The 26,200-nt window shown below is 42.8% G+C and overlaps 1 long non-coding RNA gene across 1 annotated transcript; it reads right to left on the bottom strand.

The window, feature by feature from the left end:
• Positions 1 to 685: 685 nt before the first annotated feature.
• LOC146026980 (uncharacterized) lies at positions 686 to 20,029 on the bottom strand. Its single transcript, XR_014454608.1, has 3 exons — positions 19,913 to 20,029; positions 7,256 to 7,562; positions 686 to 865 (listed from the first exon to the last, which is right to left on the bottom strand). It is a non-coding gene; the product is annotated as an uncharacterized LOC146026980 (long non-coding RNA).
• Positions 20,030 to 26,200: the final 6,171 nt, after the last annotated feature.

The following is a 26,200-nucleotide window of genomic DNA, read 5'->3' as shown; positions in this document are numbered from 1 at the left end:
AACAGCGGCCATTCTTGTTTTAGTCTTTACATTTCCTGTTCTTTACCTTTATCTATTATATTTTATTTTTCACCTTTTTATTGAATAAAAGTTACATTTTATGTATTGTTATTTGACTTTCAGTACACCTACTTACTTTTTCTTGTTGTTGAGTCTGTCTATAATGAAGTAGTGAGTAGCACCTCCCGTATTGAAATAATAAATGAATGGGATATTATCCCTACAATATATTTATTGAAAAGTGGAGATAGGAAAGTCTAATGCACACAAAAAAATTAAAAACGTGCTGGTATTCTTTATGCTCAGGATGCGAGAGCGGCTGTCCAGCAGGAGGAAGACACCAGCAGCAATGTGGGTGTGGCGGGATCCCTGGATGGAGCAGACAGCGGTGAGGCATCAGAAGCAGGCAGTACGAGTTTAGTGGTCATCAGCAGCCCGGCAGCCACAGAGAGGAGCAGCGCAGATGACCCCTGTTCGGCAGCCACCAAGAGGATGGAAATAGGAAAAGGTGAAAAGCCCCACCTCCACAAAAGCTCCTCCCACTTCTCCGCCCATTCTGCTCCATCCCAGAGAGTTCCTGAACCTATTTTTCTACAAAATAGCACTGGAGATTGGGTGGTGTAAAGGAAATACTTTGAAATATACCACACTGCTCTCCTACTGCCTAAAAATCGCTGAGGGTTACTGCAGTTTTGAAAGAGGGAGACCCTTGCTTATAATCGACACCTGCTTCGAGTATCTTCAATTACAACACTTCTCTATCAAACACACTTACCTGTTGCCAGTATCGTTCAGTGTTTCAGCGTCTGGTACGTCACTCCCTAGCTTCCACGAACAGGTATTCACAAGAGGGTGGTATCCACTGCTACAAAATAAAAGTGGTGAGAAAAAACTTTAAAAGGAAATTGGCCGATCATCTGACTCCCATCCTGAAACAATAAAGATACACTCTTTTAAAAAAAATCTATAAATTGTACTGTACTTCTATCCTATCCTTCAATTACATATGTGGATAAGGATTTTCCAGCTAAAAACACATTACAGGTCGAGTATCCCGTATCCGAATATCCGTTATCCGAATTATTCCGAAATACGGACATTCCAGAAAGTGAAATTTTTTTTTTTTTTTTGCTAAAATCTCACTGGGGACATTTGTAACAGCATCACTGGGGACATGATATGTAACTGGCACTATATATGTGCAAGACAATGATTGCTTGGCATTCAAATTCAGTGCTGAGATAGTACACACATTTTGTTTCACGTTTTGAAACCTTGTTTTTTGAACAATCAAAATATATTTGTGTGTATTTTATGTGGTAATAAAATATATTTGTGTGTATATTATGTGTTTATACAGCATAAATGCAAGATACTTCAAAATACATCATTGAAATATTAAAATATTCCGAAATACGGAATAATCCGTTATCCAAAATTCTCCTGGTCCCGAGCATTTTGGATAAGGGATACTCAACCTGTACCTCTATATACTGTCATCAACTAAGCCCACATTGGCTAGTCAATTAAGAGCCAGTCAGGAATTGTCCTTACAATAAATTTTGGCAGACTGTATTTTGGACTGTAACCTTATTATTCAAATATACTGTATTGTGTTTCTCTGCTAGGGGAAAGAAAGTCTAGACATAATTTACTGTGAAGAATTTATCGTTATTTTATTGCGAACCGCTTAAAGTGTTTATACTAAAAAAGGTGAACTGTTGCAAAGTTGATACTGAATGTTTCTAAAATTGTATCTCTTGTTGGAATCTAAATTGTTTTGATTTAATATCAAACAAATGTTAAATGCTATTACAAACTGATTATTGTTATTCATATGTGTTTAATTGCTGTAATTTAACTTAGATAGAAAAATCTACATTACGGAGCAAAAGTGGATTTGCCTGTAATTTAGGAAAACAAATAGAAGTTAATAGAGCTCATCTGAAATAATAACTCTTGTTGTCAATGATGAAAAAGTCACCTTCTCCATATTAAAAAGAGAACTGCCCGACAATTGATTATCACATTTACTGGCATCACGAACAGGTTATGGAGACCTATACTTAGCTTTCCCATTAACTGACAACTTGGACAGAACAACACAGAATTCTTATCCCTAACGGGATCCACCTACTAGTATGATGAATACAGTGACACCCATCACCATACCTTATTATATAGGGGCACCATGTCAACAAAGGTATGCGGGTGACGTTTCTAATCCAGAAACTGGGAATATATACAAGAATTTCAAAATAAAATGCAGTCAATGTTCCGGCTATATTCTCTAAATGAAGCTCAGAAAATATAAATACTTTTGGGACAATTGAAAGGAGCCACCTTGTGTGAAGTAAACTCTTAGCCACCATCAGAAAAAGCTTCTATCAGTCAGATTGATCAACAATGTTTCTGGAATGAAACACCTTTAAACTAGGAAGTCCCATGATCTTGGACCGCTCCTCCTTAATAGATGGTCCGGCACCACCAGCCTATTTAGAAATTGAGATAGAGGGTGTTAAGCTTTGAGCTTGGGTTGACAAAGTTGGCAGAGTTAGACTAACAGAACAACTTTTATATTATATTCGATCCAAATTCTGAAACCATTTTATGGGGTAAAGAATAGACCCACTGGGACAGAATTAAGTTGTCATTATGGAAATGGATCCAACTCTTGGCAAGTCCAGAGTTATGATAGCTCAAAGCATTGTTTGGGTGAAAGAAGGTAGGTTACCTATTCGACTCATCAATCCGCATACCTATCCAGTGAAATTAAATCATAATCAGAAGGAGATTCTTCTTACACAAGTGGAAATTGATAATATCCTCCCAATCCAACAACATTCAATACAGACTCCTGAAGTTATCGAGATATCTGAAGAATCTCCTTGGCAGGATGAAATTCGTATAGTACATGCTAATATGACTGAAGCGAAACATAAAGGGGAGTTAACAGTTGTAAAAAAGAACAAACAGACTTATAGTCAGAACCCTGGTAATTTTCGGATGTGAAAATATCATTCAACATTGTATTCTCACTGGTGATCACCCTCCCAACATAGAGAAACATCGGCCTCCAGCCCCAACATTGTATCAACTAGTGAAGCAAATGTTGGAACAGATGAAATCTTCAGGAGTGATTCAAAATAGCCACAGTCCTTGGGCTGCTACATTAATTCGTTTCAGTGAAGAAGAAGAATGGAAGCTTGTGATTATGTGTGTATTATTACAAACTAAACTAGATAACTCATTGCAACACTTATCCTATACCACATATTGATTCTCTCTTTGCTTTAGGATATGCCATGTATTTCTCTACTTCTCATTAGTGGATATATGCAGGTCCCAATGGCACCAAAAGTTGCTTGCAAAAAATGCTTTCACTACCACAATGGGTTTGTTTAGATTCCGGATGATGCGATTTGGTTTGAGTAACGCTCTGCACTACATTTCAAAAAATAATGGAATTTTGTCTTGGACACCGGAAATTCTGACAGGTTATTATTATATTTAGGCGATATCATTATTTTCTCTAAGAATTACAACAATCATCTTACACACTTAGATAAAGTTTTCCAGATTCTGGCAAAATAACGATTGAGTAAAAAAAGTAAAACCTTCTAAATGTTTCCTGTTAAAACCCTCAGTGAAATACTTAGGACATATTGTAAGTGCTCAGGGAATTTCTCCAGAGCCTGAAAAATATGAGCATTTGAAGAATGGCCTGCAGCAAACATGCTAAAGGAAGTTTGCAAATTCCTGGAGATTCCTGGTTAATATTGTTGGTTTATAATAGACTTTGCCAAGATTGCTGAAACCATTCAAAAATTGCTGCGGGTGTATCTAAGGATAGGGGTGGCAAGAATTATACTATGGTTTGGAACAGAAAACAAGATGAAGCATTTAATCAGCTCAAAGAGTTACTGACAACTGCTCCACTTTTCTCATACCCAGACTTTGAACATCCATTTTATTTACAGTATATACCGATGCTAGCTTTAAAGGACTGAGTGCTGTTTTAGTACAAGTTCAAAAAGGGAAAAAAAAGGGTAAATTCCTATGTCAGTAGGGGCCTCACCAAGACTTAATGAAGTTATATCAACTATAGGGCATTCAAGAGAACATTTCTAGCTCTGTGTCGGTCATAACTGAAAAATATAAACAATACTTGGCTGCAGCAACTTTTACCATGTTTACCAACAATAATCAATTAGCTCATGTAAACATGGCTCGACTGGGGGCTTAAGAGCAAAGGTGAATGTCAAGATTATAACATTTTCAATTCACGATAAGGGCAAGTTAAGTGATAATGTGGATGCATTGTCTCATCCCCCAACAAGTGAAAAAATTAAGTTGGAGATCTATGCGAGACCACAGAATTGCCAACCTGACAATTATTGTTAACTGAAGGCAAAGACAACAAGTTGGAAAGTAATTCTTTAAACGATGTTGAAGCAACAATGGTGAATTGCACTGGCAATCACTTCAAGAAGGAGACCTCATTATTAAACAGTTAAAATACATCTTACTTAATGGCACATCTCTCACAAAAGAACAAGGAGCTAAAGTAGAACCTGATTTAGTAACATGGTGTCGACAGCGTGATAGATTACAGATTGAGGATAATATATTTGATATTTTATTTACACCCATTTGAAATATTGACAGATTGTTATTCCTCAAGGAGCAGTTATTTAATTAATGAAAGATTATCATGACTATTCACAACACTTTGGTTGTTATAAAACTGAGAAGGCACTCCAACAAATATATTATTGGGTAAGCATGAAGCAAGATGTGGAAAAATGTGTCACTTGTAGTATAAAGAGCAATATTTGGCCTTAACTGAAAGTTCCTTTTTGCCCAATTGTCAGCAGTTGACCTTTAGAATTAGTGGCCTTGTTGCAATGCAGGATATCAATATATTGTAACTATTATTGATAATTTCTCCAAATTCACTGTAGATATTCCTATGAAAGACTTTTCCACACAAACAACTGCCAAAGTATTTTTTGAAAAAAAAATTCAAACATATGGGTATCCTGAAAATGTTCTGACTGATCTGTGAACTTTTTAATCCCAGCTTTACACAGAACCATGTATTATATACAGTTTTAAAAAGATTAAGACCACCGCTTACCATCCATAAGGAAATGGACTCTGTGAAAAAATGTATAGCACTCAGATTGAGCTGTTGAGAGCCTTGTCACCCTCCCACCAAGGAAAATGGTCTACGTTTTTAGCCAAATTACTTTTACTTTATAATAATTCAGAACATTGTTCTAATGGGTTCACTCCCTACTACCTACTGTTTGGAAGACAAGGAAACTTATCAGTTGATTTGCAACAAGATAGCTTAGTAGGCGGACTTAAGTTTAGGAGAACCCCGGCTGAATGGGTAGATGAACATCGAACACAAATGAAAGAGGCTATTGTTGTAGTAAAATAAAAATGGTAGATTCACAGTGTTAACAGGAACTTTACTATAAAGTTCACACCAAAGCAGAACCTTTTAAGAAGGGAGAATTAGTCTGGTTGTAGAAAAATGGCAGGACAAGTAAATGACATTCAAGATAGGAAATGACTCCTTATGTAGTGTAAAACACTTAATGAAAGAAGGATCTCCAGTATATGAGATAATGTAAAGAGATTGCACACATGAAAATATGGTGCATCGGAACCTTCTGAAACATTGTGAGTTCCCAAGTCTTAACAAAGAGGAACATACAATGGACTCAGCAGGAAGAAATGAGGAAATAGACAGTTGAGATTTTTCTTACAACCTCTTGATTTGTTCCAATTTCCAAACTGGCATCTCCCTATTGAAACTATAAGAAAATCTGCACGTGTTAATAAAGCGCAATTACCCCTTAGATATCGACAATAACTCTTTTGATAGATGAATAATTAAAAAATGTGTATATGTACAATAAGAATATAGAATGTAGATGTATTGTAAAAATATGTAAAAATATGCTTGCATGTATTTATATACCTGTAGATAGAGATTTATGTCACAAATGTTTAGGTGTAGTGCAAATTTTCAGCTGATTAAGTTTATAGAATGTGAGGACACATATGGGGTGAAATGTAATAGAGTGAGAGAATCAGAAAGTGAGATATTTGGTAAGAAATCTCCAGTTTTTTTTTTAAAGTGATAATCATTTGCACTGCAAAATTAAAGTGGTTTGATTCTCTCACTATTACATTTCACCCATGATTCCAATGGGAAAGTATGTAATACCCCGCACAGTGAGATATTTCTGACACCATGCATCGTGCTACAGCACATGTCTATCATTACACCAGCAGACAATTTCCAGCAGCCTCTGCTCAAAGAGATCTGGAGCAGGTCACATTACCAGTGTGAGGCAAGTGACAGGTGAGTGAAAGCAGAAGTTGAAGGTCTTCAACAGTGAAAATGGAGAGAGTCAGACAGTGCTGAGAGGGGTTGGGATTGTTTGGTCTACAGCAAGTTAGTCAACAAGCATTAGGTCAACACCATTAGGTCGACATGGGGATAGGTTAACATGGTTGTAGGTCAACTTGGGTCAAGGTCGACATGGTTGTAGGTCGACATGGCTTTAGGCCGTCATGGTCTAGGTCGACAGTCAAAATGTCGACATGGGGTTTTCTCACTGTTTTTTACCTGAATGTCGACACAGTCGACATGGACACAGTTTGAAGTGCACCGCATCCCCTCGCATTGCTCGCTGCACTCACAATTCTTTGGGCACGGTGCCTCACTCGGCACACTATTTTATTCTCCCACCACGCTCTAGTGGATGGTAGGGCATAAAATACCGCCTGTCAGGACATGTCGGCTCAAAAAACAGTGAAAAACCCCATGTCGACCTTTTGACTGTGGACCTAGATCATGTTAACCTAATGCTTGTGTCAACCTAATGACCTGTCAACCTAAAGCCATGTCGACCTATCACCATGTCGACCTAATTGTGTCAGCATCCCTCAGTGGTTCAGCTTCTGGTACATCGCTCCCTAGCTTTCACATGCAGGTATTCACTCGAGGGTGGGTTCCACCTCTACAAAAGAAAAGCGGTGAGAAAAACCTTTAAGAGGAAATAGGACTGATCACCTGACTCCCCTCCTGCAATGATAAAATTAACTAAGCGTACAAAAACAACATATCATGTCCCCAGTAGTGCCAGTTACATATCAAGTCCCCAGTTACAAAAATTTGTTTAGGATCCCAAAACTGCACACAAGCCGGTGGCATGAAGTGTTTCTGACCCACCTGGGATCTCCATTGATGGGTGCTCATCTCTGAACTTCTCAGAAGTCCTGGTTCACCACATCTTCCGATGTGTAGATTCACAATGTAGTGTCCATGGGTTACAAAACAGGCTTTGAATTTCCACCTCCACCTCGGTTCTTTTCAATGGGACTACCAGCTCAGGAAGACAAGAGATTAGTTCTTTCAAAGGCAATTCAGGTTATGCTGGCGGCAGATGTATTGATGCCGGTTCCTGTGCACCAACTAGGCCAAGTATACATTCCTTGCTGGAAGCCTCTCCTTTCCATCAATCCAGAACAGCAGTCACCTATGAAAACAAACAAAGAGGTATGTGACGTCGCATGGACATGCAACAGTTAGCAAGAATCCTAAGGTGGGTAGTACTCCATGAAACAATGCTCTCTGCATTGTTCATTCTGGAGGTTGAAAACTTGGAGACTGATTATCTTAGTCGTTATGACCTGCACCCCAGAAAATGAAATGGTGCCTGAACCACCGTGGGAAGGACTTGTATCATACCTTAAATGAACAAGATCCAATGGCAGGAAGATTACATTTTACAGTACCTCATTTTGGAATCCATGCAACATGGGGAAACTCGAGCTGATGCTTGGATTCCCACAGATCCTGAGAGTTTGGATGGGCTCTGTTTTCAGAAAAACTCTATTAATCCTTTGAGTTCCAAGTGATTTTGTCAAAATAGGTGTGAAAATTGCCAAGCAATTTGTATTCATCATATTGACCTGTAATATTTACCATATAGGAAATATAGGGTGACATTCTATGTGCTGCGATTTGCTTTTTTTTTGCGTTAATTAGTCCAAAAAATGGCGATATCGCATTTGTCCTTCAAAACGCATATTTAATAGGATGCGCTAAGGGACAGAAATCGCATATTATGTGTGTTAATGCATGCTGACCAAAAGTGCGAGATTAATTCGCATTTTTATCGCATCCAGATGTTTTCGTACAGAACAGTATACAACTCGCTTATTTAATGCAATGCGCATTTGCAAATCGCACTTTTTAGGTGTCTAATTAGCGCACTTATTTCAGACCAGGTTCTGTTTGGCGAAATAGCCAGAACCCTGCACAGATCGCAATGTTCTGTGCAGGGTTCTGGTGTTAAAAAAAAAAAAAAACGGTTAAAATGAAAAAAAAAAAACGAGCGCGGGGTCCCCCGCCCGAGCATAACCAGCCCCGGGCTCATTGAGCCGGTGCTGGTGACATAAAATCAGGGTCCCCGACAAATAGGGGTCACCTTGATTTCATGAAACCAGCACCAGGCTCAAGGTCCGGCGCTGGTTCCCAAAATACGGGGGACAAAATGACTAGGGGTCCCCCGTATTTTAAGAACCAGCTCCGGTGAAAGTCCTGTAAGCCGGGTACCAGATGGGAGCAGCGCTTCAGCCGGAGAGGATGCCGAGGTCGTCGCCGGGGACCAGGTGAGTAGGATTTCCTTCCTTAGGTACCCCTGGGGACTACCTCGGATCCCGGACCCCGGATTCTTCAGGCCAGGAGCCCTGGAACCCCGGACCAGCCCCGGAACCAGGACCAAGGCCCCGGAACCGGACTCTTCTGCCCTGGAGCCCCGGAGCCCGGACCCAGGATCCAGGGACCGACCTACGGGCTCAAGGCAGGTAAGTATCAGTGTGTGTGTGTTCTGTGTGTATTAAACTTTTATTTTTCAGGGTGTCAGTGTGTTTTCTTTAACTATTTTTTGTACTGTAGAACTACAAGTGCCAGCGGGCCCTTTAATGCCCCGCATGCTGGGACTTGTGGTTCTCCAAGTCCCAACATGCGAGGGAAGGCTTGCTGGGACTCATAGTTCGCCAGTAGAAAACAATAGTTTTACTTCTTTTTTTTACACAATTCATCAGCCCGATGCCCACCGCCCAGGGGCATCGGGGACAGCCTCGGACTATCAGCATGGGCTGGTAAGTCCTGGAGGGGGGGGACCCCTTCATTGGGGGGGTCCCCACTTCCCCAGGACCCCTGCCCATGCTGACCAGCCAGGGGGTTAATGCTTTGGCCGCGGGACCTTATATAATAATTGTCCCCCGGCTGTGGCATTACCCTGCTGGCTGGTTGGGTCCGGTGCTGGTTCTTAAAATACGGGGGACCCCTAGTCATTTTGTCCCCCGTATTTTGGGAACCAGCGCCGGACCTTGAGCCTGGTGCTGGTTTCATGAAATCAAGGGGACCCCTATTTGTCGGGGACCCTGATTTTATGTCACCAGCACCGGCTCAATGAGCCCGGGGCTGGTTATGCTCGGGCGGGGGACCCCGCGCGCGTTTTTTTTTTTTACTTTGCGCTTTCCTGCAAACGTGCGATTTTCAGACATGAAAATCGCACATTTTCAGGACTAAAGACAGCGCACCAATTCGCCGCAAATCGCACCACTTCGCACTTTTCAGCCTCCAAAATGCATCACATTAAATATGCGAATTTTGACTGAAAAGTGCGATTTGAAAAAGTGCGATTTGCGGCGATGTGGTGCGCTAAAAAAACATGCGCATTTATCTCAAAGCATAGAATGTCACCCTCTATCTTTTTTTACACAATCATTTTTTTATTTGGATTTATATAACAAATGTGAGCACCGCTGGCATTTTTAGAAGATATTTTGAACATCTCTCACATAAAACAAATTAATAATGGGGTAAATTGATAGCAGATGTTCGTATAACCTCAGTCACAGTAGGCTGATCTTTGCTCACATCTCCATTGGTTGTGAGCAGAAATTAGCCTGTGATTACATATCCCACAAAGACCACTGAATGGTTGCCAGTAGCACTTGCTAGTCACTGAGGAAGTCAGTGAGGATGTATCAAACTTTCAAGAGAAATAAAGTGAAGAAGTTGCCCATAGGAATCAATCAGCTTCATGATCTTGCTTTTCCATCAAAGTACTGTACAAACTGACTTGGTTCTATGGGAAGCTTATCAATTTTATTTCTCTCAAAACTTTGATACATCTCCCCATGGATATTACCTGGATACCATGGAAGCTGCTTCTTGCTCAGATTATTAATTTCTAGAGATATGTAATATTTTTATATAAAATAATTATTCATTATGACAACATAATTTTATTGTGAAAACCATTCTGATATCCTATTCTGGATAGTTACATAGGGCCTTATTCTGGTTGGTGCGGTCCTTTCCGAATTCTTTCGGAGGGTGCTTTTTAGCCGTCTGCGCATGCGTAGGCAACGCAATGCGCATGTGCCACGCATGGCCTTCGTACTTGTTCTCACTAATACCGTCCAGAAATGTGCACCGAATTGACTCGGGAAATATGGGCGTAATATGGGCGTCATTCGGACCTACACAAGGGCGTGGTTTCAAAGTGGGAAAAACTGGGCGTAAATCTGGGTGTACACGAGGGAGTGCACGAACTGTGGTAGGCGTGCATTCGGACAACACACCGACTGCAAACGAACCAACACGCATGAAATATGCGGTCTTCATAAGCAAGTTTTACTTTGTGGAGAGCACTTGTTCATGCGCTAGGCATTCGGTTCGCCCAATTAGTATGCCCGCACCTGAAGCACTCTCAGCTGAACAAAATACAATCCACTCCTCTACTCATTAGTGATTAAGTACACTCTTTTCATAGCTTCAATTGGAAGCATTGCTGCCTAAATAGCCCATTACTAAATACACAAATATATGCTGAAAACATGACTGTATTGTTGCTATTTGCACAAATTTACACTGCAAGCACTGGACAGAAATGTGTAACACTAATATAAATGTACATATCACTTTTACATTCAGCGATAACAGCACACATTTGGGGGTAAAATTTAAATTTATTACATTTGTAAAATACATAACATTTTTATAGCATGTTATTTGGCACATGCCAAAAAATAAAGGGAACATAATAATAATTTGAAATGAAAACAAAAATGTACAAAATTGAAGACATTTCATACATAGCCACAGCAGAATCATTAGGAACACATCAGGTGGCTTCACAAGAAAAGTATAGAACCAACACTTCAAGAACAGCAGCCAGTAATGGTAGCAGAAAGAGGGCAACAGGGGAACCAATTGATTACATTTACAAACAATCCCTTTTTTATGAGGTTGCCTAATTGCATAAGTGTGTCATGTGGCAGATGTATGAGTTCCGATTACAGTAGTGAGTTTTGCGAAAATACACCGCATCGGTGCGTACGGGCAGCTTCCCATCCGTTCGGACGCTTTAAGACCGTGCAGAATCTTTGTGTTCCCACCGCACTCGTACGGTTTGGATGTTGTCCGAAAACACACCCTCTTCTTAGAGAGTGAGTTTGACCGAATGCGGACGACCTGTGGGCGTTTGTTCTTACAATGTCCGCACAGCGTGGCATTCGATCAGCTCCAAAAGAATTCGGAATGGACCGCACCAACCAGAATAACCTCCAAAGTTACATAGTTACATAGTAGATAAGCCTGAATAAAGACTTGCGTCCATCTAGTTCAACCTACATTTTAATAGCTTAAATAGTGATAGTGAAATAATATGCTCTTAATTAAAGTTATGTGATGATTAAAGGTAACACTGGGTTAGTGAGAGCAATGGGGAAGGGGATGATAGATTACGCAAACCAGAAAGTACAATAAGGAAAAGATATAAAAATAAACATAAGAATAAAAATAAAAAATGATTATTAATAAAAAGAAAAAATAAATAATAAATAAATTGACGTCAAAGCCGGCAATTGACATCACCCCGCGATCTCCCGCTGACACCAGAGAGCCGCCAAATACCATCAACAGTGGCAGTTACAGCAGACTCCGGCAAGCAAGTGCAGACGAGCCGCACAACAAAATAAATAGCGGCGGCAAGAGACGATTTGAGGCGAACTGCAGGGTCAGATAGGGAAAGTCCTTTCACTCATCACCAGGTGTGCTCCTCAAAACGCCAATAAGGAATGTAAACATTGTTGGTCATATTGTTGTTAATGTTTTTTTTATCACTATTTACTTAGATTCATTTTTATTTATTATTTTTATTTATTTATTTATTTTATTTATAATATTTATTTTTTATTTTTTATCCTTAACTTTGTTTTTATATATTTTCCTTATTCTACTTTCTGGTTTACATAATCTATCATCCCCTTCCCCATTGTTCTCACTAACCCACCATTTAGCACTTGATCAAGTCTGTGTTTTTGCACAGCTATACCATTTGTTCTATCCATACAATCAAGCAGCTCCATATTACTAGCGCAATCCCAAAGAAAGGAACATTCACTTCCCTTTGTTGCGATACCAAAATAAACGTGATAATAAACATAATGTTTAAGCTTTTTAAAAAGATAAGGTGCAGTCCGGGTAAACAGATTTCTTTTATGTAGTGCAGTGCTGACAAAGTCAGAGACAGGAAGACAGAGACCAGTGCTGACAAAGTCAGTGACCGGAAGTCAGAGACCAGTGCTGATAAAGTCAGAGACCAGAAGTACGGACCACGATACCGGAAGTGACAGACTTGGAGCAAAGCCACGGCATGAGGAGGAAGCCACGAGCTGGTACTATCACAAAACTTGTGGGATAGATAGTTTCGTGCTGACTCCCCACTGCACTACGGAAAAGAAATCTGTTTACCAAGACTCTGCACCATATCTTTTAAGAGAGATTAATCATTACGTTTTTTTAATGGAAGGGGGGGGGGGGGTTGTCTGGAGTGCGCTCTAATGGTACCACCTAGTACATACAGTATGTACAATAGGCATTATATCACAATCATTCATCTTCTGAAGTGGAATTCGGATGTTTCAACAATACAACGTAGTCTTCGTGCAAAAGATTGTGAAACTCGCCGAAGCCATTCGCACAGGGGGTTTTCACATGTGCATATTCACAAATGCGCAGACCGCCACCATCAAAAACTAGGCAGAATTCAGACCCTAACGAGTGGGTCTGAATCGGACCCTTGTGGTTTCAATTAACCCTTTCAGTGCCAAGGTAATATGTCAAAATAGGTGTGAAAATTGCCAAGCAAACATTTTGGTTCATCAAAATGATTTGTAATGTTTACCTTTATATAGGTAATATAATCTCTTTTTACACAACGTTTTTTATTTGAATTTATATAACAAATGTGAGCAATGCTGGTATTTTTCACCAATATTTTGCGCATCTCTCACAGAGATGTTGGCACTCAAAAGGTTAAGCAATGTAGCCCCTCCCCCAACCGACAAAAAAAAAGAATTGTCACAATTGAATCATACACATGATCCTTTCCATTTGGGTGCAGATGTCAGCTCCTGAATTAGCTGTTTACCTGAATTAGCATGGTATCAATGAATTAATTAACACAAAAGGCTTGTTTTGTCTGAGTTAAATAATTGAGCATGGGTTTACTCAAGGAATGAAATGGGTCAGGATTACTCGGGAGACAGACCCTTTATCTTAGACAGGAAGTTACAATATGCAATCAGTGTAAACAATAACGCATTTGAAATAAAAATACAATTACAATTTATATATACTCTAGTTAACAAGGATGTGTTATTTTAATAAAAAAAACCATGAAAATACGTAAGACTGAAGACATTTTATATGCCTGCTGGAATTTAAACTATGAGGCGGTATCAGGATACATTTAGTAGCAATTTTATCCTTTTTATTTGTATGATTTGTGTAGTGCTAGTACGGCTAAGTGGTTGAATTTTGGGGCTCAGTTGCTGGTATATAACAGTGATTTTCTGGTTGGGCGATCTCTTGCCGTTTATTGTTTTGCAGGAAAGAATGGTAACAGTGGCTGTCTTGCTGTAAGACTTCAGTTGCTCTACTTGCAAATACACAGGATTAAGCTGATGCAAATTTACTGCAGCATCAATGCCACCAGTCTAGATGGGCCTTTTCTGTGTCATTGGCAAGTGAGTTTGGACAACTTGATTAATAGTGATGGGCTTGCAGTTGAACCCAATCTAATCCTTGAGTTATTAGTGATGTGCATGCAGTTTACTCCATCTAAGCCTTGAGGTATTAGTGATGGGCATGCAGTTGACCCACCTCCAATATTTGAGTTATTAGTGATGGGCATGCAGTTGACCCCATCTAAGCCTTGATTTATTAATGATGGGTATGTAGTTTACCCCCATCTATGCCTTGAGTTATTAGTGATGGGCATGCAGTTTACCCCATTCAATTCTCCCAATACCTGATGCACCCCACTCGATGGACCTCGCCCGCTGGAACCTTCAGACCCCGTCTGCCGCACCATGTGCCACTGATGGCTGCCCAATCTCCGACTCCAATCCAATGCGCCCAGGACCGCTAATCAGATCTAATCAGATGTCATACACTTGCAATTTGAGCTGGTTTCACCCAATTTTTTTGCCTAAACCACTGGAATAGGGTGAAATCGGGCCCAAATCACGTAGTGTATGTGGGCCTTAAGTATGCAGTTGAGCTCCTTCTAGTGATCAAGTGTTGCTTTTAATCCAGTTGGAAATTGGTTACAGTAGCTAGTATAAAGTGAAATCTAACCTACGTTGGAACAGGAAAGACAGCTGCCACTATGTCTTCTGAGAGTGATATAAGCACAGAACGGAAATAACAGAGCTAAAATAATTTAATCAATCTAAGCTTAATGTTGGCAGAATTAAGTATTTTTAAACCAATAGAACAATCTAAAAGTGTAATAGAGGGTACACATGGTGAGATATACACTATTTTTCTATTCGATTTTGCTTATAGAAGCAAATGCTGATTCAATCCCAATGCACATTCCCTTGCAGTGTAAATTGAATAGAAGGCAAGACTATATACTGTGCTACAGATCTGTACTACATAGTCAAAATCAAATGTGAACACTGGAACCAACCCAGACCCAGACTCAGATCGAATAGGGGTCAAAAAGAAAGTGAAATCTCACTGTGTGTACACACCTTAAGATGTATATGAAAACAAATATTTTATCAATAGGTAAAATTAATCCTTTATTTGAAATATCTATAAAGTATTTACATCTACCAGATGTATTGTATTATAGGTAGGATCTCTATGTCTACATACTGTATATTAGACCGTAATTATGATTTGTTCCTAATTTATTCATTTTTATTTATTCATTTTTAAGTTGTCAATATCATTTATATATCCATATATACTAATAGAGTAGACAAATTCATTTGATTTATTTAACAGCGTGTAACCATAGACGATTTCAGGTATTTCTAATAGCAAATTATGGGGCTTAACAAACAGTACTTTTTTCTACCACGGTATATCTTTTTTATTATTGGATGTTTGTCTGCTTTACAAACTTCCAATATATAATTTGCTGGGCGATTATCAATAGACGGTTCGTGGCAAGCATGCGCAAGGCCTCTGGCCGTGCACAAGTTTTTTGCAGGCTTTCCTACCCTACCAGAATGGCCGGGAGCCTCCCTAAAATCCTGTCCTTCTCCCGGCCCCCCGGGAAGATGGGCAAGTCTCCCGCTTTTTGGTGATTGCCCCCGCTCCCCCCTTGCCCGCTGGTTTAATTATTGTAAAATCACGGGTCCGCGGAGAGGGGGCGGGGCTTAAATGACACGATCTCTGCATTTCGTGTCATTGAAACCCCACCCCCTCTCCACTGCCCACAAATTACAGCGTTTTCCGACATGGGGGGGGGGGGGGCAGGGCCAAGTGATCTCAGCCTTGCCCCCTCCCCCCTGACGTGTTGCCTCTCTGGGCTTCTCCCGGAGAGGTGAAATCCAAAGTAGGCAAGTATGGTTTATTGACAGGAAGCCGGCATTTGGGGGTGTTAACCGGCCATTTTCTGGGAGTGTCAGGGAAAAAACAGGCGTGTCTAGGCATTTAAAATGAAGGTTTGTGACGTCAGCTCCGGCCCCGGACAGCCTGTTTCGGTACTCTTTACCTAGAAGGGCGCCAGCGATTGGAATAGTGGGCGTCGGGGGTAAAAATCGCGGGGATCGCAGCGAGCCACCGAGCCCGAAGCGTGGCGAGCGCAGCGAGCCCCGCGAGGGGACGCGGATACCTTCACAGGTAAACGCGTCCCCTCGCGGGCTTCACAGGTGTCCGCGTCGCCACGGACACCTGTGAAGCCCGCGAGGGGACGCGTATAACTGTGAAGGTATCCGCGTCCCCTCGCGGGGCTCGCTGCGCTCGCCACGCTTCGGGCTCGGTGGCTCGCTGCGCTCGCCACACTATTCTATTCTCAACTCCACGCCGACGTGGATAGTAGGGCATGAAAAGGTCGGAGGACGCGTACCGCCGCCCCTCGCGGGCTCGCTGCGCTCGCCACGCTTCGGGTTGGCGTGGATCGTGGGGTGGCGTTAAAAATTTGGGGGACATTTAAGGGTTAATTGTGCCTATTTGGGCTCTGTAGCCCATTTAACATTGATTCCTATGGCCAAATCGGGTGCATCGCGTCGCGGGCATCGCGGGTACATTTATGGACGGCCGCGACGCGACCGACGCGATTTCCATGTTTAACATGGGTTTCAATGGGAAATCGCGGGCATCGCGTCGGTCGCGGCCAGACATAAATGTACCCGCGATCACCACGACGGGCGCCCTTCTAGGTAAAGAGTACCCCTGTTTCTATTGCAGCTACCGCGTAAGTCCTGGGCTACGTACAGACTGTATACAGTGGAAAAATCATTTGATGGGGAGCAGCCTGTGAATGGATTTGCAGCAATTCGCTTATCCATCTAAATTTTAGTCTGACTGGGCAGCGTATACCTGATCGCTGGGAGCAGCAATTTGATCAGGTCTGAATAACCCCCATAGATTGGATTTTTCAGTGCTGGTATTTTTTTTAATTTAGTACAGTATTCTAAATGTATCATTGTAGTCTTAATTAACAGTTGTTTAACATTTTTTTTTATTATTTCTGTCTTTTTGGCTTTTCGCACTGAGGGAGAAATTGACTAGGAATACGAATACGATTTTTCGTATCCATATTCTTAATACGAATTAATACAAATATGAATAGGCTGTTTTAGCCATATGCAAATTCGTGTTCTGGAGGGGAATTTACAAAGCAGTCAAATACGACTGCTTTGTAATCCCCGATGGCGTATCCATTTGTATACACGGAAGCTAATACAAATTTGTATAGGCAGTCTGCGCGGATCAGTCAGATCCGTGCAGGCTGCAGTGTGTAAAAAAAATAGATAGATAAATAAATACATTTTTTTTTTAAATGGCGTGGGGTCCCCCCACGGGCATAACCAGCACCAGGCTGAAAGAGTCGAGGCTGGTTCTAAAAAATCAGGAAACCGGCCAAATAGGGCTTCCCAAAATACAGGGGGATAAAATGACTTGGGGTTTCCCGTATTTTAAGAACCAGCCCCAGGCCCAACCAGCCAGCAGGGTAATGCCACAGCCGGGGGGAGACTTTTTATACAAGTCCCCCCGGCCAAAGCATTCAGCCCTCTGACCGGTCAGCCTGGCCAGGGGTCCCCCCTCCAGGACTTACCTGGCCAGACCAAAGCCTGGTGCTGTCCTCGATGCCCCTGGGCGGTGGGCATCGAGCTGATAAAATGGTGTAAAAATATAATTAAAAACTATTGTCTTATAATATGGAACCACGGCATGCGGAGCATTAAAGGGCCTGCTGGCACTTGTCGTTCCACAGTAAAATAGACACCCATGAAAAATAAAAGTTTAATACATACATAACACATACATAACACATACATACTGATACTTACCTTTCTTGAGCCCGTAGGTAGCCTAATATGACATCACTCCTAATCCACAGCTGATCGGCTTCAGATCAGTGGTTAATCTTCAATCATCTAATTATATGTCTCTGTTCTGAACAAAATAGCTTATCATTTTGAACTGTGCATTATTTTACCTTTCTAACTGTATTACCATTAATGTGTTGTATGTATTTATTTAAATACCTAGCGACTAAGACACCAGGCACATCACTGCTTATTCTATTGAAATGTCAGGCTTAATTACCGTCAATTAGGGAGTAATGTATTTGCCTTTAAATAGTAGAGAGGCGGACACACAGGAATCGTCTTGAAAAAGTTCACGGTTGCCAAGTGAACGAAACGCGTCGACGTCACTTCCGCTTTTGTCATCCAAACTCCCGAGGTCACAAGGTTACTTACACGGAGCCGGCAATTACATCCATTACTGCCGCTGTGTCTGGACACCACAAGTCAGCGCGGTCAGCGCCTTTCAGCCGCTTACAGCAGTCTACACTAGCTGCATTTGCAGCGTCTTCATCTGCCGTCCCCCACTGGAGAAAAGCACCGACGCCAGCACATTCTGTGCAGCGGGTTGAGCCACGGTGTCATCTGGATCCCCGCCCCTCCACAAGCATCCATCAAGGAGGGTGAGCATACTATGAGGAGGAATTACGCTACCTGACTTTTTGCAAAAACTGCGTTTTGAAGCGCTAACAGGTTACCTTCAACTTACTCCTAAATCACAATGCTTTGGCGTCCATCTCCATTATCACCCTAACCCATTTCATTCCATCACTAATACCCTGGCTGCTGTAGCGCTGTACTAACACTGCTCCTTAAAGCACCTTTTGATTCATTTAATTACTACGTGATCCGCTCCGGAGTTGGATATTTATCACTAAACACATATATGTGTTTTTTCCTTTTTTATATGGTATCTGCCTGTTATTTTATCTATGTTCCCCTTTTTTTAGATATTTTTGTATTGTTGTTTTGAATTTATGTGTACAAACTCCTTTTAAAAAGTAAACATCTTTTTTTATATAAAGAATTATCAGTGATAACCCAATTGTGCCTTGGTGTCCTTCTATTCGGTACGGCTCACTAGGAAATTATTTGTTCTCAGCAGCGCAAGTGCAATAAAACCCCAGTCTCTAGCCCTGGGTCCGGTGTCCGGGGCTCCAGTGCAGGCTGAAGCCAAATACGCCTGGAAAATTAATTGTATTTTCCAGGCGTATTTGGCCGGCAATTAGCGGGCGTATCATATTGAAAATACGGCCGGTTAGTAAATTAGGAATCACCATTCTTTTGAATGGTGATTCCCGTCGTATTCTTTCAATAGTGTATTCAATCGTATTTGTAAATACAAATACGAATGTTGTGGTGGGATTTTGTGGTCCGGAGTGGAGCTATATAGAACCCCTCCGGGACACAGTATCTGGCGCTCGGTAGTTTGATTATATTTAAATAAATCAAATAATAAATAAATTAATATTTCAGCTGCAGCAGACACTTCTGTGAGCCCGCCTAGACTCAGGTTGAGAAAAACTAAAAATGGGAGGGGTTGAAGTGAATTGCGCTGCTGAGTAACGGTAATACAATGGCACTATATTCACACTATACTCGGCTGGAGAAAATGAATGATGGACACACTGTTGCTGTTTCAAAATTTATATATAAAAATGAATAAACACATAAATACACAATTTATACATTACATAAAAATAGTAAAAATCGAAAATATAGCAAATCTGATGCTGAATTGGGATCCTGATTTTATAAGCTGTAATGAATTTAGAAGGTTCAGCAATATTCAATTGGTCGACAAGATATTGCGGTAATATGCATATAATGATAAATTAATGGTACCAATAAGGAAGGTCCAATTTGTGCACAAATAAAAATAAAAGTATATGTAGACTGACTGGTGCTTATGATATTTATAGCACAAGGGGATTTTTCAGCAGTCACAGGTTTGATGTAATATGCTCACCCTTTAAAGTAGCACTCTCTCTGTGCTAATTATTGTGAAGTCCCGGCGAGCGGTCCCGGTTGTTTTAGGAGATGGAGTTCCTTTCAGACCTAACGCTCACCCGTCTCGGCAGCAAGCAGTGGCACACGGGGCGAGGTTAGCGGTAGATGCGGTCCTCTGCTCAACGGGAAGCCGGATGATTGACCCCCGCTGTAGCGTGGTGAGCGGTCAGTGGGAACAGCAGATTGCCAGCAGCGTGGAAGAAGGCTGCACTTCAGCTGTATGTCGGGCTGGGAGATCAGTGGGGAGCAAGATGGTAGACCTGTGCTGAGCAGGGCCGGATTAACAATGGGCCTGATGGAGCTACAGCTCCAGGCCCACTTTCCAAATAGGCCCATTTTGTAGCTGAGGGTCAGGGCTTTCCAACAAGCCCAGCCACGTGTTGCTAGCCCCCCGGGAACTGGAGATACGGCCAGGCAAATCTGGAACATTTTCCCCATAGGATAACATGAGACCTGCTAATTCCGACCCCCATCTGGTTCCAACGGCATCACAGAAGCTCGAGGTTGATCTCTGTCTAACCCAAATTGCTGGACCTTCAATCTGATACCAGGTTGCTCCATATGGGTTCATTGGTTCCAGAGATATTTTTCATTTCTGAAATGTAATTTTATGGCTGTTCGTGTTGTTTGAGGACAGATTTCTCTGGAACCAAATGGCCCAGTTTCACAGGACCAAAATAATTTGAAAATCATTTGAAGCCCACCTGTAAATGGGTCAGTTGGTTCCGAAGATACACCTAATTGTTTAAAGGGGCTGGGGGGGGGGGGGTAGTTTTAACATGCAATGGGCATTATGGTGTAAATTTTGAATGTGCACCTTTGGCGCGCAATGTCCCTGTTTATGAAGCATATTGTGCATTATTGCTCAATCTGTTTGGTATAGTGTGTATTTTGGCTCAATCCATGTGGCAAAATGGGAATTTTGCCTTAATCTGTGTGGCATAACGTGAATTTTGACTCAATCCGTGTGCCATAGTGTGAATTTCGGCTCAGTCTGTGTGAATTTTTGCTCATTCCATGTGGCATAATGTGTAAGAGGCAAGTACAGTATAAAGGGGTTACTAATTTGTTGCATGATTTGTATAAGGAGTATAAGAGGTCCGGTATGATATGCCGGTGGTTGGAATCCTTGCGGTCGAAATATCGATGCTGGAATCCCGGGAGCCGCAATGCCGACAAGGGGGGGCTGTGGATTGCTCCCCCTTGCATTTCTGAGTGATTAGGGACCCCCGTAACCTCACGTGTACAATGGAGCATCAAGTTGTGGGGCATATGTATAATGGAGCATCATGTGTGAGGCATATGTATAATGGGCATCACAGTGTCCAGCATATGTATAATGGGCATCAGGGTGTGTGGCATATCTATAATGGAGCATCACGGTGTGGGGCATATGTATAATGGAGCATCACGTTGTGTAGCATATGTATAATGGAGCATCACGGTGTGTGTGGCATATGTATAATGGGCATCAGGTTGTGTGACATATGTATAATGGAGCATCACGGTGTGGGGCATATGTATAATGGAGCATAACGTTGTGTAGCATATATCTCGCATCACGGTGTGTGTGGCATATGTATAATGGGCATCAGGGTGTGTGACATATGTATAATGGAGCATCACGGTGTGGGGCATATGTATAATCGAGCATCACGTTGTGTAGCATATGTATAATGGAGCATCACGGTGTGTGGCATATGTATAATGGGCATCAGGGTGTGTGACATATGTATAATGGAGCATCGCGGTGTGGGGCATATGTATAATGGAGCATCACGTTGTGTAGCATATGTATAATGGAGCATCACGGTGTGGGGCATATGTATAATGGAGCATCATGTTGTGGGGCATATGTATAATGGACAACATGTGTGTGGCATATGTATAATGGGCATCACGGACTGCACTATTAGGGTCATATGTGTATTTGGCACTATTGGGATATGTTGAATAAGAGTGTCCTTAAGGATGTTGTGATATCTCTATGGGGTGAACATGAAGGGCGGGTAGTACGTGGAGGTAGGGGGAGATAAGCTCTGAAAATTCATGTGACACAGAGTAAGAACAGGCATGGGGGGGTGGGGGTGAACCTCGGTGGTGGCCATTAGTTGATTGCCCTCCGGGTTAGGGAGAAGGAAGAAGAAAGTGACCATATTGTTTTTTCTCTGAGATTCAACGGCTTGACTCTGAGAATCAACAGCTGGACTCTGAGATGCAACAGCGATGCAACAGCTTGACTCTGAGCTGCAACGGCGATGAAACGCTGGACTCTGGGCTGCAACGGCTTGACCCAGAGCCGCAACGGTGATGCAACGGCTTGACTCGAAGCCGCAACGGTGATGTAATATCTTGACTCCGAGCTGCAACGGCTTGACCCAGAGCCACAACGGTGATGCAACGGCTTGACTCGAAGCCGCAACGGTGATGTAACAGCTTGACTCTGAGCCGCAACGGTGATGTAACGGCTTGACTCTGAGCCGCAACGGTGATGTATCGGCTTGACTCAGAACCGCAACGGTGATGCATCGGCTTGACTCAGAACCGCAACGGTGATGCAACGGCTTGACTCGAAGCCGCAATGGTGATGTAATATCTTGACTCCGAGCTGCAACGGCTTGACCCAGAGCCGCAACGGTGATGCAACGGCTTGACTCGAAGCCGCAACGGTGATGTAACAGCTTGACTCTGAGCCGCAACGGTGATGCCCCAGCTTGACTCTGAGCCGCAACGGCTTGACTCTGAACCGCAACGGTGATGCAACAGCTTGACTCTGAGCCGCAACGGTGGTGTAACGGCTTGACTCTGAGCCGCAACGGTGATGCATCGGCTTGACTCAGAACCGCAACTGTGATGCATCAGCTTGACTCAGAACCGCAACGGTGATGCAACGGCTTGACTCAGAGCCGCAACGGTGATGCAATGGCTTGACTCGGAGATGCAACGGCTTGATTCTGAGATGCTAAAAGGACTTGGACTGCTACCCAGGGCCGGATTAACAATGGCCTGATGGAGCTACAGCTCCAGGCCCACTTTCCAAATAGGCCCATTTTGTAGCTGAGGGTCAGGGCTTTTCAACAAGCCCAGCCACGCATTGCTAGCCCCCCGGGAACTGGAGATACGGCCAGGCAAATCTGGAACATTTTCCCCATAGGATAACATGAGACCTGCTAATTCCGACCCCCATCTGGTTCCAACGGCATCACAGAAGCTCGAGGTTGATCTCTGTCTAACCCAAATTGCTGGACCTTCAATCTGATACCAGGTTGCTCCATATGGATTTCATTGGCTCCAGAGATATTGCGGGTAAAATGATTTTTCATTTCTGAAATGTAATTTTATGGCTGTTCGTGTTGTTTGAGGACAGATTTCTCTGGAACCAAATGGCCCAGTTTCACAGGACCAAAATAATTTGAAAATCATTTGAAGCCCACCTGTAAATGGGTCAGTTGGTTCCGAAGATACACCTAATTGTTTCAAGGGGCTGGGGGGGGGGGGGGTGGGTAGTTTTAACATGCAATGGGCATTATGGTGTAAATTTTGAATGTGCACCTTTGGCGCGCAATGCCCCTGTTTATGAAGCATATTGTGCCGGTGGTTGGAATCCTTGCGGTCGAAATATCGACGCTGGAATCCCGGCAGCTGCAATGCCGACAAGGGGGGGCTGTGGATTGCTCCCCCTTGCAATTCTGAGTGATTAGGGACCCCCGTAACCTCAAGTGTACAATGGAGCATCAAGTTGTGGGGCATATGTATAATGGAGCATCACGTTGTGTAGCATATGTATAATGGGCATCACAGTGTCCAGCATATGTATAATGGGCATCAGGGTGTGTGGCATATCTATAATGGAGCATCACGGTGTAGGGCATATGTATAATGGAGCATCACGGTGTGTGGCATATGTATAATGGGCATCAGGGTGTGTGACATATGTATAATGGAGCATCACGGTGTGGGGCATATGTATAATGGAGCATCACGTTGTGTAGCATATGTATAATGGAGCATCACGGTGTGTGGCATATGTATAATGGGCATCACGGTGTGTGACATATGTATAATGGAGCATCACGGTGTGGGGCATATGTATAATGGAGCATCACGGTGTGGGGCATATGTATAATCGAGCATCACGTTGTGTAGCATATGTATAATGGAGCATCACGGTGTGTGGCATATGTATAATGGGCATCAGGGTGTGTGACATATGTATAATGGAGCATCACGGTGTGGGGCATATGTATAATGGAGCATCACGGTGTGTGTGGCATATGTATAATGGGCATCAGGGTGTGTGACATATGTATAATGGAGCATCACGGTGTGGGGCATATGTATAATGGAGCATCACGTTGTGTAGCATATGTATAATGGAGCATCACGGTGTGGGGCATATGTATAATGGAGCATCATGTTGTGGGGCATATGTATAATGGACAACATGTGTGTGGCATATGTATAATGGGCATCACGGACTGCACTATTATGGTCATATGTGTATCTGGCACTATTGGGATATGTTGAATAAGAGTGTCCTTAAGGATGTTGTGATATCTCTATCTTTATGGGGTGAATATGAAGGGCGGGTAGTACGTGGAGGTAGGGGGAGATAAGCTCTGAAAATTCATGTGACACAGAGTAACAACAGGCATGGGGGGGTGGGGGTGAACCTCGGTGGTGGCCATTAGTTGATTGCCCTCCGGGTTAGGGAGAAGGAAGAAGAAAGTGAATATATTGTTTTTTCTCTGAGATTCAACGGCTTGACTCTGAGAATCAACAGCTGGACTCTGAGATGCAACGGCGATGCAACAGCTTGACTCTGAGCTGCAACGGCGATGAAATGCTGGACTCTGATCTGCAACGGCTTGACCCAGAGCCGCAACGGTGATGCAACGGCTTGACTCGAAGCCGCAACGGTGATGTAATATCTTGACTCTGAGCTGCAACGGCTTGACCCAGAGCCGCAACGGTGATGCAACGGCTTGACTCGATGCCGCAACGGTGATGTAACAGCTTGACTCTGAGCCGCAACGGTGATGGCCCAGCTTGACTCTGAGTCGCAACGGCTTGACTCTGAACCGCAACGGTGATGCAACGGCTTGACTCAGAAGCGCAACGGTGATGCAATAGCTTGACTCTGAGCCGCAACGGTGATGTAACGGCTTGACTCTGAGCCGCAACGGTGATGCATCGGCTTGACTCAGAACCGCAATGGTGATGCATCGGCTTAACTCAGAACCGCAACGGTGATGCAACGGCTTGACTCAGAGCCGCAACGGTGATGCAATGGCTTGACTCGGAGATGCAACGGCTTGATTCTGAGATGCTAGAAGGACTTGGACTGCTACCCAGGGCCGGATTAACAATGGGTCTGATGGAGCTACAGCTCCAGGCCCACTTTCTAAATAGGCCCATTTTGTAGCTGAGGGTCAGGGCTTTCCAACAAGCCCAGCCACGCGGTGCTAGCCCCCCGGGAACTGGAGATACGGCCAGGCAAATCTGGAACATTTTCCCCATAGGATAACATGAGACCTGCTAATTCCGACCCCCATCTGGTTCCAACGGCATCACAGAAGCTCGAGGTTGATCTCTGTCTAACCCAAATTGCTGGACCTTCAATCTGATACCAGGTTGCTCCATATGGGTTCATTGGTTCCAGAGATATTGCGGGTAAAACGATTTTTTCGTTTCTGAAATGTAATTTTATGGCTGTTCGTGTTGTTTGAGGACAGATTTCTCTGGAACCAAATGGCCCAGTTTCACAGGACCAAAATAATTTGAAAATCATTTGAAGCCCACCTGTAAATGGGTCAGTTGGTTCCGAAGATACACCTAATTGTTTAAAGGGGCTGGGGGGGGGGGGTAGTTTTAACATGCAATGGGCATTATGGTGTAAATTTTGAATGTGCACCTTTGGCGCGCAATGCCCCTGTTTATGAAGCATATTGTGCATTATTGCTCAATCTGTTTGGTATAGTGTGTATTTTGGCTCAATCCATGTGGCAAAATGGGAATTTTGCCTTAATTTGTGTGGCATAACATGAATTTTGACTCAATCCGTGTGCCATAGTGTGAATTTCGGCTCAGTCTGTGTGAATTTTTGCTCATTCCATGTGGCATAATGTGTAAGAGGCAAGTACAGTATAAAGGGGTTACTAATTTGTTGCATGCTTTGTATAAGGAGTATATGAGGTCCGGTATGATATGCCGGTGGTTGGAATCCTTGCGGTCGAAATATCGACGC

The sequence above is a fragment of the Crinia signifera genome, chromosome 8 (genome assembly GCF_055691185.1).
Source record: "Crinia signifera chromosome 8, ASM5569118v1, whole genome shotgun sequence".
NCBI lineage: Eukaryota > Metazoa > Chordata > Amphibia > Anura > Myobatrachidae > Crinia > Crinia signifera.
This window is presented reverse-complemented; position numbering and strand designations above follow the sequence as displayed.